The following is a 20018-nucleotide window of genomic DNA, read 5'->3' as shown; positions in this document are numbered from 1 at the left end:
CTTGGGACTCTGGGGTTCCAGTTCTGGCCCCACCGCCGCCGGTCTGGGTGACCTTGGGGAGCCCTCTTTCTCTCCGACCTCAGACTCCCTGTGGGTACCGGGCGGACGCTGCGTGCCCAGGCGGGGAGCTGGGGGGAGGCCGGCAGAGGCAGGGCCCGGGTGGGAGCGGGACCGCCCACTGCGGCGGGCCGGGACCTCCAGGGCCCGCGGGGGCGGCGCGCGGGGCTGTGCGCGCGGGGCTCCTCCCCCGGGGCGGGGGTCGCGGCGCCGGCAGCTGGCGGCCGCGCAGCTGCAGCCTCAGCACCTGCCGCGGCCAGACGGCGCGGGCGCGGGCACGGCGGGGCCCTATCCCCCCTCCTCCTCTGGCTGCAGCCGCGGCGCGGGAGGCGGAGCCCGAGCCGATCCGGAGCTGAGCCGCTGCCTGAGCCTCGCACGCGTCCGAGCCCGCCGCCCGGGCGGGGCCGCCCCTCGCCCAGAGCACCGGGTCCGCGTCCGCGCGGGCGGCGCCTCCTCTGCAGGTAAGGGCGAGGTCCCTGCGCCGCAAAGTTTTGGGGGGGAAGCTGGTCCCCACGCCCCGGGCCTGCGCGATCTGCACACTGCCTGCCGCTCGGCTGCCGCCGCGCGCTCTGCTGGCCCCACCGGCCCCGGGCGACCCGCAACCGCTTCCAGTTGTCCTGTCCCCACTTGGCGGGGGCGCCTCTGCGGGCTCGTTCGGGGCCTGAAACGGTTAAGTCTTAACACAGTATCGGTGCGTTGCTTAAGTTTTCGAGATCTGCGTGATGTAGTGCCAGGAGCGGCAAACCAGGAGGCAGGAGACCTGGGTTCAGGTGCGGCCACGGCCCGCGCCAACTTTCCGAGTGACCTCCGACCAGCCTGCCCTGCGGGTCTCAACCGCACCTGGACCGGGAGGGGTTCGCCAGGGACATCGCCCGAAGCGCCATGCCTGTCTTGTCATTTTGTGAGTCCAGGGCTGTCTCCGCTCCAGGGCTCCTTGGCGGTGGAGAGGAACGTTGGGACCCACGGAAGTCAGCATCTGGGGTCATGTTGCAAACCTGCCGCAGCTTCGGCTGCGCGTTAGGAAGGGTGTTGAGTCAGCCTCTGGGAATAGTCGATGCTCCCGGGGCTGGGCGTCGGGTCCCTGGCTCTCGGTGGCTTCTCTGCCATCCCCTGACGGTGTGACCTTGGGCGAGTACCCCCACTGGTGTTGCGGGGGAGGGCGGGAGGGTGCACCCGGTGCTGGTTGAGGTCCTTCCGCTGTAGATCTGGACAGGCAGGATCTCCAGGTCTCTGTAGTTAGGGTCAGGTTGGGTAGAGGCAGTATTTCACCAAGAACCCACCCAGAACTTGCAAACGGGCGCGCGTTTATGGGCCGTGTAGAAAATAAAGAAGGCATTTGCAGTTTACTTTGGGAATCCCGAAATAGATAGGGCAAGTACTTGTGAATGCTAGTGCTTTGGGCTATCATAAAATATTCAACGGCATAATGATTTGTTTTCAAAGTGGCTTATAAATCAGGAAGCGTTTCTGTTTGTGAGTCAGTTATTTTAATAAAAATCTCAAAATAGTTGCTGGGGGTGGGGGGCGGGGGGGGGGGGCGGAGTAACGCACAGTTCTAGGAGTCCTGACACAGAGGCCAGCATCTTCTGGTTTCTAGTCTAAAGCGACGGTGGAGATGTTTGCCAATCAAGCCGATATACTAGTAAAATCACTCCACCGCGGGCATCCTGTGGTGGGTGTTCAACATCGGTGTGGTGGGAGCCACCTACAGTGTCGCAAGTGCATGTTTTGCAGGACAGGTGAGCGCTGGTGCAGCCACAGTGGAACACGCAGGAGGTTAGTTCATCCCAGGAGGTGAACTTTGTTCTTTTGCCCAATGGCATAGCCTCCTGGTGCTGCAACAGCCATTTCCCCAGTGTGTGGGTGAAATCCATTACTATGAAAGGATTTGTATGGAAGTGATTTTATTATTTTATTTCCTTCCTTGACTTCCTGGTTTTCAGTTTCAAGCTTTTTGAAATCAGAACACTTGTGAGAGTACTTTGGGACTGGGGCAGGAACATGGCAGGGCTGTGGTCCATGTTTGCCTAGGTCCGTAGTCGGCCCCTTCCACGAAATACCACGTGCGGGTGCACGTACAGTGTGATTGAAACTTTGTGGCCCATGCGCAGAAGTCGGTTTTGGGCCTGGGCGAGTCTATTTTGAAGAAGTACTGTTGATATTTGGCTCTGTTGACTAATGAGTTTGCCGACTACTGGTTCCTGCCTGGGACTCTGTAGTTGAGGCTAATTTGCCCAGAGAACTTTGATCTCTCAGATGCATTCGAAGGCCACCCCTCTTCATGTACTTCATTTTTTGGTGGTTCAGCAAGCAGTTGCTCGGCACTCATTCAGGGCACAAACAGGGGAAATACCAATCAGCCCTACTCTCAAGGAGCTCAGATCTAGGGAGGGATAAAGAGGATTAGATCACAGGCCTTTCCAGGAGTTATGAACACGTGGGACCCCTGGGAACACTGAGGAGGGTGAATTCCAACGGGGGAGATGAAGAAGCCTGCACCATGGAAGGCAGAAGGAAGTAGAAGGTTTCAACAGGTGGTGGAAAGTGGAAAGGCCATTGTAGGTCAAGGAACCCGTCTGAGACAAGCTACAGAGGCCGGAGAGTGCGGGGCCCAGATGGAGAACAGCGAGTCTGCTTCCAAGCAGAAGACAGTGGGCAGAGGTGCAGGAGGCTCCGAGCCTGGCCTTGAAGCCACGCTGGCTTTGGGAGATGGCGCCTCTGAGCCTCACTGTTCTCACTTGTAAAAAGGGAATACTAGTAATTCCAAACTCGCAGGGTTAAATGAGATCATGTTTGTAAAAGCGCCTGAGTGTTTGCTTACAATGGGTGTTTGATAACACCTTTTATTAGTGTGTTCTCAGGCAAGCTCCATACATGTTGCTAGACACCATTGGGGTATCAAATAGTCCTTTTTGTTTTAGCGACCTCACCATCAGCATGAAATTCCCGTGACAGTGTCCTCTGTATTCAAGGTGCCTCCTGATGCAAGGGGCAGGGGCTTTTTGTAATTTGGAGGGAGCTCAGATCAGACACTGACATCAACAGCAGCCAATGCCCTGTACATACTGTTACGTGCTGGAAGGCCACAGAGGGGTTAACTGGAATACGCAGTCCCTGCCTCCCGCAAGCTTATCACTACATGTTCAAGGACCCAGGTGAGGGGATTTGACAGTCAGACACAGTTATAAATATATCAGCGCTGCCCATATATCCTGGGAGTGAGGCGCTGGCTCCCGTTGGCCTTGTGTACGTTGCTGGGGATTTGCAGTAGCCAAGGGAGGAGAATAGGAGAGGATGTAAAGGATGGTGGTGCAATGCCTTATGACCCTGTGTAACATCACGTAGCATCCATGATCCTGTACTTCATTTGTTCATTCAACAGCTATTTATAGAACACCTGCTCTGTGCCAGAGAATTATTCTAGGTGCTCCAGGAATACACAGAACCAAAGGGAAGATCCCTGCCTTACTGGATTTATATTCTAGTTGGAGAAACACAATAAACAAGTAAACACATAAATAATTACAGGTTGTGCTAAGGACAAAGAAGGAAAAAAGCAGGGTGATGTGAGAGAAGATAAGGCAGGGTGCTCCCTTTGAGGGAGCAGGGAAGGCCTGTCTGAGTCATTGAGAGTCAAAGGAGAGAAAGAGCCAGTCATGACAAGAGCTGAGGGAGGGGCAGGCCAGCTCTGCAAGAGGCAGCATAGCTTCATGTGTGAGAAGGCAGGCCCTGGCCACACCACCTGGGCTTGAATACTGGTCCCTCCAACAGCTAAATATATTAATGATCAGGTTAATTAATATTCTAGGCTTCAATTTCTTTTTTAAAATTGATTTCAAAGAGGAAGGGAGAGAGAGAGAGAGAGAGAGAGAGAGAGAGACATCAATGATGAGAGAGAATCATTGATCGATTGCCCACACTGAGAATCAAGCCCATAACCTGGGCATATGCCCTGACTGGGAATCAAACCGTGACCTCCTGGTTCATAGATCGACACTCAAACACTGAGGCACGCCGATCAGGCTGGGCTTCAATTTCTTCATCTAAACTTGGAATAATAACCTTACCTGACAGGGCTGTTATGAGTATTAAATAAGTTGATGTAAATAAAGTACTTAGAATAGTGCCAGGTATGTAGTAAGCACCAAATAAAAGTTAAATGGAACTGTTTCTGGCGGAGGGAACAGCAAATGTGAAGGCCTGGAGACCTGAAAGGGTTTGCTGTGTTATAGGACCAGACAGGCTGTCTGCATAGACATTATCCCCATGGTTTTTGGGGAGACTGTAGAGCAGATTATCTGCCCCTTTCATACTATGGTTTAGAAGTTCTGAAAAGGGGAACTCTCAGCCTTAGCACTCTCACCTGCAAAATCAGGCCCCGAGTGGTGTGGTGAGCTGCTGCTGCTGCTGCTGCTGCTGCTGCTGCTGATGCTGCTTTAGGGGCGTTCCACTATAGACACTTCAGGATCTCTTCCCTCTCTCCCTTCATCTCTCTTTCCCTCAATTACCCTCCCTCTCTCACCCCTCCACCTTTCCACTCTGTCCCCCTCCCTCCCTCCCCTTCTCTCCCGTCCCCTCATCCCCTTTCTCATTGACAAGGCTTGAAGAGTAGTGTCCCTGGAGGTGCTCAGTGTGCAAAGGGGAAACATGGGTAGGGCTGAGCCCATAGAGCCACCACCAAAGCTAGCCATGCCCTCTCACTGTGGGACTGATGGCCAGCGTCCCCCTCCCAGTCCCAGGCTGGAAACTCCATAGCAGGGGAGCATAGTCACCTATGAACTTACCCTCTCTCTGGATCCCTCCTTAATGAAATCTAGTCACTCACTTAGTCATGTCATTCTTACTTCTTAAATCTTTCTCAAACATCTCCTCAGATTTCCATCCTCTCTCTGAACCTCGGGCTTCTGTTTTCTTTAAAGTGTAGCCCAGAGACCTTCACTGGGTCCCTTGTGAAAGGATAATGAAGTCCAGAGTCCTCAGCTGGGCAGATCTGATGGGCTGTCTCCCTCCCTTCTCTCAGTCCCTCAGGCCCCCTCCTCCCTCTGTTGTGCCCAGATTTCAAGATTCCCAAGAAACCACATCAGGGAGCCAATTCGATGTAAAAACATAAGAATCTGTATTCAAGCTAGCTAGCTTGGGCCCCCCCATCCATATCAAGGTAAAACCAAATGGCTGAGCGCTCCAACCCCGCCCGAAGACCGGTTATATAGGGGGGGGTTGGAGAAAGGGGAGGAGAAAGAACTGTGCTCTGCCGCCTGGGTGTGGCTAGCAGAGTAGGACGTGGCCCCCTACCCTGGGGCAACCTAGCCCTCGCCCTTTCATTCCCCCCTTTGTCTTGGAACTTCCGGCTCAATCATGAGACGGACTGATTCCACCGTTGCTAGAGGCCCGTACTGGGCATATTTTAACAAATGGTCTGGTGGAGGGGAAAGAAATCATTTTAGCTTTAACAATTTCTATTGAAATAGGATTTTTCTTCTTAAAATTTCTCCATGGCTATCAAAAAGCCAAATCAAGATTAATTTATTTACTGTCCTGATGTTTGCATAAACACAACAAGAATGGTGATTGACTACCTTTGCTGGAATCTCATGGTTGAATCTTAATGTGCCCCGTAGGGCCAGGAAGCCACGCCATCCAGCTGCCATCAGGCCCGCCTGCAGTATCTGCTGAGTTAGGTGAATTCTTCACCTGTATTCCACCTGAGTCCACGCTCCAGGCTTTAAGGCCCATTTCAGTAGCTCTCCTACCCATTGCGGTCCAGAGTGTGTGGGGGTTTTGCAGGAACGTAGAGGCATTCCTACTGCTTCCCTTCTTACCAACCGCCAGTGATGGTAGGGCATTGGCCTGACACTCCAGCGCCAGCCATCTTCAGGGCTTCCAAGCAGGATACCAGGCTTTCTTCGTGGCATTCTTACTGGCTTCAAGTCTTTAGAGCTCAGATAGGGCTCTTTAAAACATGATACTCCAGTCAAAGTTTTCCGTTAATAAAATCACTATTAGGAATCGGTCTTATTGAATTTATGCAAAGAAATGTATTGCCATGTTAGCATTGCCAACTTTCGGAGGAATTACATAAGAAGAAAGATATAATGATCTACTCTAAGATTTGCTGACTTTCCTTGCTAATTCCTTTTAATTGTTGGCATTAAATTTTCTTTCTATGCATAACCATGCCTTAGACCTTCTATTCTAAACAGGCTGTTTTTCAGACTACCCCTGACATGGGCATGGTCATAAAGGCCTGCAAGCAGTATACAGGCTGCCAACTGTTAGCTGTCTCTCAACAGAGACCAAAACCTGATGGGCACTGTTCCCTGCCCAGGTGGGCACCTGCCCTCTTGGCAGCTAGGCACCTTTTACTTTTTGGGGTTCACCCCACATAGTATCCTTCCAGGACAGCCAACATACATTCAAACCTGCAAGAGAATTAAAGGTCAATATAACACATTAATACAATGAAACATAATATAGGCATCATGGCCGCTTTAGGCAGCCACATCTTCTGCTACTAAATATGTGATACTAAAGTCTATTTTTTGACCTTTCTATGAATTGTCCTTGTCTCTTTGGAGCCATGTCCATGAAGATGCAGGCATTATCTAAGTCTATTCAATGTTACTAGCATCGGGCAGGTCGAGCATGCCATAGCAGGTTGCGTTGATCTCGATCGATGCTCCATTTGGTAATGAAGTCTTTCCGGATCATGGATGGGTCCGCTGACCGGACGTGGGTGTGATGGACCCAGGTCGCACGTGCAGGGCTGCCAGGGCCTCGTCTATGGCAGACAGTTAGTCAGGCAGCAGGTCCAGGAGACAGGTGGCCAGAAACACATCTCCGACAAAGCAGCTTACCAGGCTCAGGACTTTCTGGCAGAAGGCTGAGGCTTCCGGGCTGGCTCCCGGTCGGCGCAGCACACAGATGGGCACCAGACTGCAGATGAGCGTGAGCACCAGCAGGAGCATCAGGGCCCCTAATTTCACCTCCAGGCCCACAGGCAGTGGGGGAGCCGAGGCTACTGCCTCTGGGCGACACACCAGGAGCTCTGGTTCTCCCCAGGGCCCCATGGTGGCCGGCTGCTCCAGTGACTCTCAGACCTCGCGAGGGTTTTACTCCATGGCCCTCACCAGGTTCAGCAACCAGGCCTCTTTCAAGGGAGTGCGCTAGGACCAAACCTTTTATCAGCTTCATTTCCGCTTATCTTTATAGATTTTAAGGCCCATTAAGTCTTTGCCTCGGGGAACTGAGTTCCATCCTTAAATGTTATTAGAAAAGTCACAAAATACCTTTTAAATTACCCCAGAATTCTAAAATCTTAACCCAGCACAGAATATCACATAGAAAATCAAAGTTCCCAGTAAACAACAGAGATGCTTATAAACATCAAATAAACATTTACACTTACACCTTTTTAGTGAACAAGTATTTTTACAGCCTTGGGCTCTTGAGCAGATAACAGGAACACCACCCGAGTCCCCTGATTGGGGGCCTGACAGGAACAGATGTGAGGGTCTTCCCTTTCCCACATCTCAGGACAGGATTCTTGATCTATGTTTTATTTAGATAGAAATGGTATTTATCACAAACAAACAAACAAATCCAAAACCAAGAAAATCAAGGCCAGAAGTACCCTCTGATGTTTTAGGGGTACCAAGGAAGGAGAAGTTAGGCAGTGTCCAGTCCTTCTCACAATCCACCAGTGACCAGTCCCAGCTCACTGGTTTATCATTTATTTATATTAAAGCCATGCCTTCCAGTTAGAACTCTTGGCCTTAATTTTTAGGTTTTATGTAAGAGACATAGAAATTTTCAAAATGCAATGTTTAAAGATAAAGTCCATCTGTAATAAAGCGAAAATAAGCCCTAAGCTCCAGTTAGCATTGTTAGGCATGCCCATGAAATTAGCGGTACCCAGGAAATAAACGCCTGGGAGCCATTTTTGCCATTTTTTTCCCCATTTCATCTGATATCCAAAATATACCAGGCTACATAGCCAACCGGCTTCCTATTCCGACCAGCACCCTCTTGTGTTGCTCCTTGGCTGCCTCAGGCCAGGTCACTTGGTGCAGCCTCAGAATGGAAAACGCATCGACATCCAGGACTAATGTCAGCATTTTATCAGAATTTACCTTTTCTACCTGAAATAATTGTACTTTAGAAATTGGATTACTGCTATCAGTTCCTTTTAAAGACTTGGCTATAATCTTTAATTGTCTTTAGTTTAAGGAAAGCAGGGTTTTCTAGATTTAAGAGATTAGTTTAAAAATAAATCCGCGAAGCAAGCACGCTTGCAGCCTTAGAAAACTTTGCCTTAAAGCTCCACCCCCGACTAAATCAGAGGGCGGGGCCTTTGCTGTTTCAAGATGGCGGCCCCCAGGGGCACGGCAATCCATGTGGCCAACATGGCGGCAGCCAAGTTATGCAGCTTCTAAACTGTTCTCTGATAGCAATACTAGTAGAAAGCTGATTTCAAAGGAGCCACCTCTTGGCCGCTTGAATGTTGGTTGGCAAGAGGTGTAGCCATTGAAATGCAAATTAACATTTCTAAAGATGACTGCAGGCGGAATTGGACCACCTGCATGCTAGGGAAAGGGCGTGTCTGCCCTGCTCTCCACCAAAAAAAGGTGTAACTTCAGACTTAAAAAAGATTTTAAACTTTTAGCTGGTAAGTTAAACATTCAGTTTTTTAGATTTTTCATCAGGTAAACTAGAGCAAACCATTTCTTTATCTCCAATGGGCTCTGGAAAACCACATTCGAGTCCCGTAAACAGACTCTGGCCCCTCTGGTCTTTTTTTTTTTTCCCTTCTTTCAGATGTAAATTGATTACATTCCCCAGGACCATCCCTTCAAGACCAAAATAGTCCTGGGCCTCTACTCTGCATACAGCAAAAGTCCGGCCCAGCCCAAAACTATGCTCATTCGTTTTTAAACTGGCCCTTCTCCCTTTACACGTGCACAGAAATCCCGGATGCATTTTAAAACTTTTACATTTCTAGCTGGGGCGATCTCCATGGGAAGAGGCCAGCTCGCGCGGCCGCCGCCGCCGCTAGGTGTCCGGCCCTCAGGCTCCGCGGGGGACCCTTCCCAGACCTTCCCCCGGACCCGACGCTGCCGGGGGCCTCGCTGCTCCGGCATCCCGCAAGCGACCCGCCGGCCTTGCTCCCCTGTGCTCCGCCCAGCTCCACTCGCTCGACACAAGCCCCCAGGGGTCAACACCCTGCCGCCGCCACCGCGGCCATGCTCCGCGAATGAGCTTGTCCGCGCCCGGCCCGAGCCTCCAGGGCCGCCCCCCGAAGGCGCGCCACCGCTCAAGGTGCTGAGCGCAGGCTGCGGGGCTCGGGCTGCCCGGGCTGCCGCCGCCTCTCCCGGCCTCCGGCCTCTTCCAGGCCACGCCGCTCGGGCTCTGGCTCCGGCCCAGCGCCTGCCGCCGACCGGGCCGGAGGCCGAGCCTCCAGGGCCGCCGGCGCCGCAGCCGAGCCACCCGGCCCGCGGCGTGGCCGGGCTCCGGGGCAGCCGCGCGCCGCTCCCGCACGCCTGCCCCCGGCTGCAGAGCAAGCGGCTCCCGGGGCCCCAGGCACAGTGACACCCGATCACCCTCCCTGCCTGGGAGGCGCGCGGGCGGGCAGGGACCTCTCCCCTGCTTCCACATTCACATATTTTCACCAGATATTTACTCAGAGTTCAAACAATCCATTCAATTTCTAACAATTTCCCAATTTCTGAGGGAGCTCTAAAGCCTCCCACAATCTCCTTGAAATGATCAATCACAATACCCAAAAGAGTCCACAGAAAACAAAAACACAGACAGACAAACAGGGCCCGAAACAGCCTTCCAATTCCATGGAAGAAGCAGACGGCTGCATTACGCCAAACCGTCTCAGATTGGGATTTCTACAGACCTTCTGACTTGGCGGAAGCAAAATGAAATCCCTACAGATAAACAGATGGAGGATCGAGGCGTCCCCCGATTCCTCCCGCCCCTTGACCTCCATGTGCGTCCACGATCAATGTGGGCGAATACAGATTTCAGAAGTGAGCTCACACAGAACAGACAAACACAAGACACTTATCGCGGCCATGCAGATTCTACGAATTGGGGAAGTCCCTACATGGTCTTGGGAACCCCGGGCGAGCCCCCAAATGTTGTGCCCAGATTTCAAGATTCCCAAGAAACCACATCAGGGAGCCAATTCGATGTAAAAACATAAGAATCTGTATTCAAGCTAGCTAGCTTGGGCCCCCCCATCCATATCAAGGTAAAACCAAATGGCTGAGCGCTCCAACCCCGCCCGAAGACCGGTTATATAGGGGGGGGTTGGAGAAAGGGGAGGAGAAAGAACTGTGCTCTGCCGCCTGGGTGTGGCTAGCAGAGTAGGACGTGGCCCCCTACCCTGGGGCAACCTAGCCCTCGCCCTTTCACCTCACCCACCCACCACACTTATGCCCTCCCACCCCCAGGTCTCTAGGCCTTTGCTTCTCCATTTGGCCCCTCTGCCTGGCATGTGCTTCAGCCCTGGTGGGCTTACTGAAGGCTCAGCTCATATCCTATCTGCCCTAGGAACTATCTTCCAGATGCCCTTGTCCCAGGGCTTTCATCTTCTCCCGATCTCCCACTACACTTAGGACCTCTCATGGAGACACCATCACCATTAACCTTGAAGGATTTTGTGTGCGGTCACCTGTGTATGTGGCCATGGCCTTGAGAAGACCCTGGGAGGATGGGATTCACCCTGCAGCCCTTCTCACAGAGCCTCGCCCTAGTGCAAACTCAGTATGTGTTTGCTGCATTGGATTGACAAAAGCCTGTGATTTTCCTGAGATCTGGTTTGAGTCAAGCCAGAAAAAACATGCTGAAGCTCAGGGGTTGTGGTTCTCAGCTGAACTCACTTGCAGCATCCAGATACCTCGGAATGTAGGTCCTTCATCTGATGAAGAGTTGATGCAACCCCAGAGATGGGTCTGAATTTTGAATTTAGCTTTTCAATAAGGCCTATTTTTTAAAAAATATATTTTATTGATTTTTTACAGAGAGGAGGAGAGAGGGACAGAGAGTTAGAAACATCGATGAGAGAGAACCATCGATCAGCTGCCTCCTGCACACCCCCCACTGGGGACGTGCCCGCAACCAAGGTACATGCCCTTGACTGGAATCGAACCTGGGATGCTCTATCCACTGAGCCAAACCGGTCAGGGCAATAAGGCCTATTTTTTAAAATATATAAAAATTTGAACCTTTAAGCTAGATAAACTTGGAAATAATTGTTCATATCATAAAAGGATTCTTCACCATACCAAAAGGTCTGGTATGGAACGCTTTCAAATACCAAGCATGCTTGTGTACTTAACACCATTCGGTATGTAAAATTTTGATTTATGCACAGCTGCTGTGGCTGTATTTCTACTGCCGTCGAAGATATACACCAAACGTAATATACATTCACGGAGGCAGGATAACACAGACGTAAATTTGTTTGGATAACTACAGATGGCATTATGCAGCTCGGATGAGATAAAGTTAACTCTCTGCCTGAAGGACAGTGGGAAGCTCGATTTGGTGCCTGGCCAACTGATGGGAGGGCAGTAAGCCGTCCTTTGTACGGGAATGGCACTGTTTTTCAAGGACCCGCCTGATGTCTGGAGACCTTTTGGCCAATGGTTAGAAATGGTCAGGCCTCCGATCTTTTCAGAAGCTGCTGCTAAATGACATGTGTGCTTAACACTGATTATTTGCGGGGGACGAGAGGAGGGGGAGAGAAAGCTCTAATTATGGCTAGAAAAGATATGGTGGTAAATCTAAAGTATGAAAGTACGTGCTTTTGACCTCTCTTGAGGAATGATCTGAGCTCGGCTGCTTCCGTGAAAAGGGTAACATGGCAAATTTTCAAAATCCTGAACGGAAGGCGCTTCAGAGGAATTCATCCGGATGCAACGGTGCTTAGTTCTCTGAGGTTCTGACTTAAGAGAAGACAGATGAGCAGGCAGATGAGAAATGAGCTTCCTGTTCTCTGAGTATCCAGAACGTAGCGGGTGGGCTAGACCTTGTCACGGCCAGCGATAGTAATACAGCCCCCACCCCCCAAAAAACAACCTCTCCCCGGCTGACTTGTGAGCATCCAGGTAATGAAGCTTCTGAGGTAACTGCTTCGTGGTTCCCTTGGTTCCACATGTAGACTCCAGAAGGCTGCAAAAGGAAAAGCAATGACTGAAATAAAGATGCGGTGCCATTTGTTTCTTCGTATGGAGATGATTCAGCGGGTAGCTGGGGTCTCTATTCTCTCTGGTTTTCCCTGGAGGAGGAGCTCAGGCCCAGGCTGCCCCAGGGCTCCTCTGCTTCTGAGGCATGTGCCGTGGGCTCCTGCTCGGGTTAGAGGGTGGCGTTCACGTGAAGAAGTGTGCTCTTCCTCTTCCTTTCTTCCTGGGGGCGGGGGGCATTTTGTATACCGGGGCAAGAAGAAGTCATCACTTCTTTCCTGAGCTCGCTCCAGGTAGCTGCAGCACTTAGTGCTTTGCAAAAGCTTTGCAGTAAGTTTCTTAGAGCATTCCCTGCCTATATTCCGAAAACCTAGATCCACGCAGGATGTTTTTACAGGATATTTTAGCTGACAGTTGTGGATCTTCAAATGGGGCTGCCAACCCTGGAGAGGATGAAGAGCCGCCTTTGTCTGGTGCAGGAATTCCCCCAGCACAGCCAGCCTCTCTCTGCTGAGGCCCGCCAACCCCCGAGGCACTCCTAGGCCATTGTCAGTGGGCTCTGATTATTAGAAAGTTCTTCATTGTGCTCAACCAAACCCTTCCTCCAGGCAGTGGCTGCCCCATTGGCCTTGATTCCGCCCTTTGAAGCCCCACACAAAAATCCATGTCTTCTTCCCCTGGACAGCCATTTAGCCAGGGGGCCATTCAAAGACAGGGAGCAGGTCCCCGAGTCTTCACGTCTTCAGTCAGAATGCCCCAGTGTATGCAGAGCCCTGCAAAGGACAGGGCTAAGCATCGACACAGCTGTGCAGGTGGGGCTGGCAGCTCGGAGGACCACAGCAGCCTCACGTCAGAGTCTGCCCTTGTTTAGCACAGCCGGGGCCCAGTTAGGCTCTCTGTGGTCCCCCTGGGGCCTAGAGTTTGCTGTCAAGCCCTCTAGGGGCTGTACACTGGGCCACTGGGGAGCTGCATGCATGTCGGTGTCATAGAGACCTGGTGGGCTGTGGAGGAGGGTGTCCGGAACCAGTGCTCACGTGGAGTGGTTCTGGGTGACTCAGCCCCATCTCTGGGACTCAGATCCCTCGTCAGTCCAATTACCTCTAAGGTGGTGTGTTGGTTTTCTGTGGCTGTTATTACAAATCACTACAGTCTTGGCTTAAAACAGCAGACATGTATTCTCACTCAGTTCTGGAGACCAGAAATCTGAAACCAAGGTGTCGGCAGGGCCACACTCCCTCTGGAGGCTCTAGGGGCAAATCCTTTCTTTGCCTCTTCTAGCTTCTGGCAGGTCTTGATTTGTGGACACGTCACTCCAATCTCTGCTTTCTTGGTTGGTCCCATTGCCTCCTTCTCTTCTGTCTGTGTCAAATCTCGCTCCACCTCACTCTTAGAAGGACACGTGTCTTGGGATTTAGGGTCCACCTGGATAACCTGGGATAAACTCCTGCCTGAAGATGCTTAACTTAATTACATCTGTAAAGATCCTTTTTCCAAATAAGATAACATTTACAGGTTCTTGGGATTAGGGTGTGGGCATACTTTTTAGGGGCTGCCCTTCAGCCTTTGGGAGCTCCACTTTCTCTCCACCTACGTGACTGCCTTGTCTCTCAATTGTATTTGGACCCAGCCCTCTGGAGTCACTAGCACAGGTCTTCATTCTGCATGTTTCATGTCTCTTTCTTCCCCTAGTGTCCTGGCTGCTGCTGTGCAGATGCGGGGCTGCTCTGATCATTCCGTTCACAGATGTGGGAGGGGGCTCAGGGATCAGGCTGCCCAAGGAAACACAGGTCTTGCTGGGCCACTCCCTCATTTTCACCAGCATGCTCTAGCTAGTCGGTGGAGTTTTTATCAATGGGAAGGAGAAGCTGTGACTATTAAAATATTCATTACCAGTTCTTAGACTTAAGGGAGATACGAAGATAACGTGCTGTAGCCAGAGAAGGGACACAGAGGAAGACTTAATGCCCTTGCATTTCCCCTCTAATTTAGTCTGAGATTGGCTCATTGAACTTGAGGGAAATTATTTATATTCTCAGTGCCCAGACACATATCTCTTTCTGTAAAAAAAAAATAAAAAATAATAATAATAATAATAATAATAATAAAAAGTAGGAAATGCTGCTTTGCTGACCTGAAGTGTGCTGTAGTGTGACCTTCTTGCCCTTTGGTCTGTTTCAGAAATTCCAAGGTTCTTTTTTATTTTTTAATCCTCACTCGAGGGTATGATTTTTAAAAATTAATTAGTTTATTTTTTATATATTTTTATTGATTTCAGAGAGGAAGAGAGAGGGAGAGAGATAGAAACATCAGTGATGAGAGAGAATCATTGATTGGCTGACTCCTGCATGCCCCCAACTGGGGATCGAGCTCACAACCAGAGCATGTGCCCTGACAGGGAATCAAACCATGATCTCCTGGTTCATAGGCTGATGCTCAACCACTGAGCCAGACTGGCTGGGCCCATGGTTCTTTAAGTGGGATCTTCAGTCTGCAGCTGGCTAATGGGCTCTCCAAATGCAATGCACCATGAAATGTACTTTTCTCCAAAAAGCATGGACACCACTTGGTTTGCAGTTGATATTCCTGAGTCTGGTGAAGCTGATGATGGAGCGGGGGGAAGTAGGGGGAGACCGGTGTCCTGAGAGGATCTGGCACCAAGCAGCTCCCAACTCTGCTCAAGGCTGTCACTGCTGCTCCAGGATTACTGCCTCACACCTGTCCAGAGCATCCTCCTGGACTCTGCTCCACAGAGTTCAATGTGCTTTGCTAAGAAAGGCCTGACTAGGGATGAGGGTGGGAGGGGATTCGAGAAGACAGGTGAATCAGACCCTGCCCTGTCTGCAGCTTCCAGGAGGGACTGACATTTAAACTGAGCCCTAGTGGGTGAGTAAGATAGAGAAAGAGGGGAAAGTCCAATGACGCAGTACACCCAGAGGTGCCCTCAGTTGTATCCCCACCAGGGCCCATGGTTGTCCTCTTCCTGGCCATCCAACCAGAACTGAACTGGAAGGACCTCAGGTTTGAAAGGGACCTTAAGGGTCACCTCGTAAGGCAGATATTCCAGCTGCACTGCTTGGAGCCCCACGAACAGGGAACTGGAGCAGTTCAGAGATCTCTGCTTCTCATTTTGCTTCTGGGTTTAAAGAACAGCGATTTTCCCATTTGCCAAGGCTTGTTCAATTGCAACCGCTTGGAAATTTCCCCACACCAAAACATCCTGCTTTGTCTGGGAAATCTTTTTCCAGGCCGGGGAAGCTCTCCCACTCCTGCCCCCTCGTCCCTCCAAGATAACCTCTCCAGGTCTTGTGGTCACAGGGTGTTTCTGTGGAACCAGTCCCACTTGACTGTGAGCTCTCTTGGGCTGAGCCCTGCTGCTCACTCAATCCAGAGCCGAGAAGAGGGCTCGGTCCTGAGCATACAGTGTTAACTGAAGAAATGAAGGCCTGTGACTATGATGACTGCCTTACTTGCATCTAGCTCCCAGCTGCCTTCATTGCTCTTTGCAGTCACCAGTGGTGTCCTAGGTAAGTCAAGGGCAAATGTGGGCCTCTGTGTCTCTCTTTCCTATACCTGCTTCTGAAGTGGGGCTGGCCTGTCAGCCTCGTATTAAGGAGGGATGGCCCCTGTTCTCTATACTTTCAGAGGATGGGAAGGCTGCTGAACTAATGTCCAGTGGGTCGTGGCCACTCTCACCTGTGAACTTTCTCACTCGGTCCCGCTGCTCTTCCTTAGCACCTTGCAGCCTCAGGACTAGGGTCAGCGAGGCCCTGAGGTGCAGGAGAAGGTGCTGGACTTTTTACTGTCAAACCTGGGTTTTCTAGCTGCATGACCCGAGGCACATTATTTACTTGCTTATTTAATTGATTATCTTTGAGTGTTAAACTTACAGAAGACACATGGAGGATACGATCGCTGCTTTATATCTACACGTGGTAAATATTCAATAAATGTTCATTTCCTTTCTATATTATCTGAAGGGTTGTCATGGAGAAGAGAGGGAAGGCTTGTTCCATGCCTGAGGGACTGTCCAGTCTCAGACTTGGTTTTCCCCCAAGTCGTCATCCTTTCTAAATTCCATTAAGCCCTTCAGCCTCCTAACTCCTCGAGCATTGCTAGCATCCTGGATTTCTTTTTTTCCATTGCTAGCAACTCTGTGTGTATTTGGAGAGGTTGCTTCCCGTGGCTGGGCCTCAGTTTCCTGTCTCTGGACTGGGTTATTTCTAACTGGGTTATTCTATAGCCCTGGCACTACATTTAATTTCACAACATAGGTTGATCATCCACTAAGTGGAGGGTGATGTCCTGGGCCCCAGGGCACAGAGGGATAGAGAAACAGTCATCAGCCTTGTAGTGGTCACAGCCCAGTGTGGGAACAAACAAGTAAAGCATTGTGATGAATGCTATGGAAGGGGCTGAATCCAGAGCTGGAGGAATCCAAACCAGAACAGGGAGAGACTAGCCATTTGAGGAATGAATGGGCTCTTTGCCTTCAGGGGAGAATTACCCCAAAACGCTTGTTGCCTGAATGAAAGAATGAATGATGGAGGCTAGTTCCCCCCCAGGTGGCATTAGAATTTTTCCTTTTTGAATTGGAATTATCAACATGGAAAATCCCAGCAGAGATGCAGGTATTAGGGGCCTTGTTTCCTCTCTTCTCCTCCTGCCTTTCTGCAATGAAAAAATAAATCCAAATCTCCAGAATATGTTGACCTTTGCTCACAGAGCTCTTGGGATGTGCAGCACAGTTTAACAAGTACCGTTTGTGTGCCTCACTGAGAAATGTCTAGGTAGACGTAGAATTACATGCCTAAAGAGGATTAATCTATCTTTTTCCACGATTCTGTTCAGAGCTAATTTTCAAAGACAGTTTCCATTTTCCCAGTTGTCTGAATGATAGTTACAAATTGTGCACTCTCGTGACTTCCCTTGTATTTATTCTACCCAATTTAATTTGGTTAGATTCCTAAGCTTTTATTGATTGCCTGTTATAAGTTAGCCATATGTTGAGAGGCTAGGGGTATGAGAGAATGTATCACTATCCAGAAGTTTCTTTTCTAGCTGGACTGATCAAACATATACCCAGGAATCAGCAAACAAAGCCATCTATTCATTGGGGGTTGCTGAGTAGATTTGTGTGAGTGCCAGGATTCCTCCCCCCCCCCCCCCCCCCCCCCCAGCAGAGAAGTGTGGAGAGATGGATGGTGAGGATGGTTCTCCAGAAGGCTGTTGGAGGAGTCTGCACTGGAGAAGGGCCAGGGACTGCAAGCAGAGTGGAGGTGCAGGGAAGAGAGCAGAACAGCAGGTGAATTCAGCATGAACTAACTTTTCATTCTCATCTTCAGACCCTCATTCTCATGCCTTAATAATGAAAACAGTCCTTCAGACTTATATGCATGCATATAAGATTAACCAATGGACACAAGACACGGCGGGGGGGAGGTAGGGGCCGGGGGAATGTCAAGGGGGGGGGGGCGAAGAGACATATGTAATACTCTTTTTAATACTTTAAGAAATAAAAATTATTAAAAAAAAAAAAAAGAAAATAGTCCTTCAAAAGATGACACTTTAGCATGTCTCAGGACCTTTGCCTAGTCTGCCCTGTGCCCTCACCTACCAGTAAAACTCCACGTTTCCCCTTAATTCAAGTCTTCTTCTGCAGTCCTCATTAACTTTCCCGCTCTGGGCTTTTCATCGTGTTTTGTTTATCTCTTAGTATGGCGCCTGGAGCATTACAGACCCCCAAGAGCTATCAGGCAAATAAAAGGATGAGAAAACAAATTAATGATTATTGGTTTTTGAGTCTGACTTACTACTGGGACTGTGAAATGTTAAGAAAGGAGTGGAGGGCACCAAGGTGAAAATGTGGGTGGCAGGTGCTGAGGGGGTGAATGGGGGGGCACTGGGCTGCTCTTGGGGGGGGGGTTGGGTAAATACTCTTTGGAGAGGGAATAAGATATTGGCTTTCCAATGAATAGATGCACACAATTTAAAAAATACTCTGAAAAATCACTAAACATATGGGGGGAAATCTGCCTCTAGAGTAATCAAAAGGCTGCACATAAAAGCAGCAGCACCTCATTAACAACTCTACTAAATCGGGGGTCAGTGAGCAGTTGGGGGAAATAACTTTCCCACTGTCTGAGGGAGTGAGCCTGGGATAACCTTTCTGGAGGGCAGTTTGGCCATATCTAAAGCCTTAAAAACGTGTGCAGTCTTCCACCCAGCATTGCCTCTCCTGGGAATCCATCCAAAGCGACTAACTAGAGATGTATTATGCAAAGATGCTTATCTCACCATTGTAATACAGACATTGCTAAAGTAAACCAATTGTCCAGCGATAGCTTTACAAACGACCCTCCTAGCTATATGAAAAAGAATGTTTTAGAACAAGAAAGAGGCAGGAGAATTGTTTTAAGAGTAAAATCAGGCTATAAACCAGTACATACAGTAAGTTCCCAATTAAGTTGAAAATGTGTATTTTCACCCAAAAGTCTAGAAGGGTAATTAGCAGCTTGTGGAGTATAGTGGATAATTTTTTATTTTCTTCTTTTCCAGGAAGAAAAATTTCCAAATTTTCTACCAAGCACATGTATTACCTTTATAATCAGGGGTCAGGGAGAATGAGTGTTATGTAAGAAGAAGAGATAAGCCATTGGAGAGCATTGTTGGAGTCTCATTGGGTTGAAAGCAATTCAGACACATTGTTTATCTTGCAAATTCCAGACAGGTAGTGTTTTCAGAAGGAAGAGTGAGTGGTCTTAGGTCCATTTGTGTGAGTGTATTTATAGAAGTGAAAGCTTTGGGGGAAGGAAATAGATTGATTTTTTTTCCCCTTGAACTTTTGAAATTATTTTTGCCACTCCATTTGTAATTGAGCCCACGGAGCTATTCTCATTTCTTCTTTTCTTAGGTACTACGTTCGACCTAAAAATGTTAACTGGCTTAGGATGTGGGTTTTGCTAAAATTATTCCCCTTGAAGTCTTCACTGGACTCATGCTTCACCTGTGGGGTCCCAAAGAAGACCACCGTTTGAAATCTACTTTGCTTTGCCGTCTGATGCTCTCTGCCCCCGCAGCCTTGGATAAACCTGGACGGCCCAGTAGGAAACCTCTCCTGCTTTGTTGGGGTGGTTGCATCAGCCACATGTAAGGGACTCAGGAGAAGGCACCTGCTCTGGGCGCTGTCTGTTGGAAAGGTTTATTTAGAGGCCAATCTGGCATCCACCTTATCCCGTGGACGTAACATTAGTCTGCAGAAAAAGAGATCAGAGCTGGGTGGAATCTCTTTAAATATTAATTCTAGCGATGCCTTTTGCCACACATCTCCAAAGAGCTCTGAACATTTCACAGACATTACCTCACCATTAATTTTCACAGCGTTCTTGGGTGAGAAGCGGATGGCAACTCTTATGGTCTCCATTTAGGGCGGAATAAGACATATATTTTAGATAGTTAAAATAAACTTCGGCGTTGTACTGACTAGATATTAATTGGTTTTTAAAAATTGAGGCAATAATTTGGTGTCTTGTTTCACAGTTGTCCTGTATTTCCCACAGATTAAATTGCCTTTCTGCATTTTTCTCTACCAACATTTGAGTGCCGACTGTGAACAAGCTACAATGTCGCTAGGAGGGACATTTAACCTCCTTCGTTCCACACTTAAGACCTTTGATGTTATGGCTTCTACCTGCCATTCCTACACTAAATCTCTCAACCCTGCTTCACAGACCCGTTGTCCCCCTCAGCCCTCTCCCTGAACTTGTCTTC

General features: G+C 49.6%; 1 protein-coding gene across 1 annotated transcript in view; it reads left to right on the top strand.

Annotated features, from left to right (window-relative positions):
* The first annotated feature begins 470 nt into the window (after positions 1 to 470).
* The window catches only part of FRMPD1 (FERM and PDZ domain containing 1), a 70566-nt gene continuing 51018 nt past the window's right edge, over positions 471 to 20018 (top strand). Inside the window, exon 1 of the mRNA XM_070431157.1 lies at positions 471 to 518. The gene's annotated coding sequence lies outside the window, so the exon portion shown is untranslated. The remainder of the gene's footprint in view (positions 519 to 20018) is intronic.

This window comes from Myotis yumanensis, unplaced genomic scaffold (genome assembly GCF_028538775.1).
Source record: "Myotis yumanensis isolate MYYU_CA2020_CCGP unplaced genomic scaffold, mMyoYum1.0.hap1 SCAF_12, whole genome shotgun sequence".
Lineage (NCBI taxonomy): Eukaryota > Metazoa > Chordata > Mammalia > Chiroptera > Vespertilionidae > Myotis > Myotis yumanensis.
The sequence above is the reverse complement of the archived record's forward strand: the minus strand, read 5'-3'. Positions and strand labels throughout refer to the sequence as shown.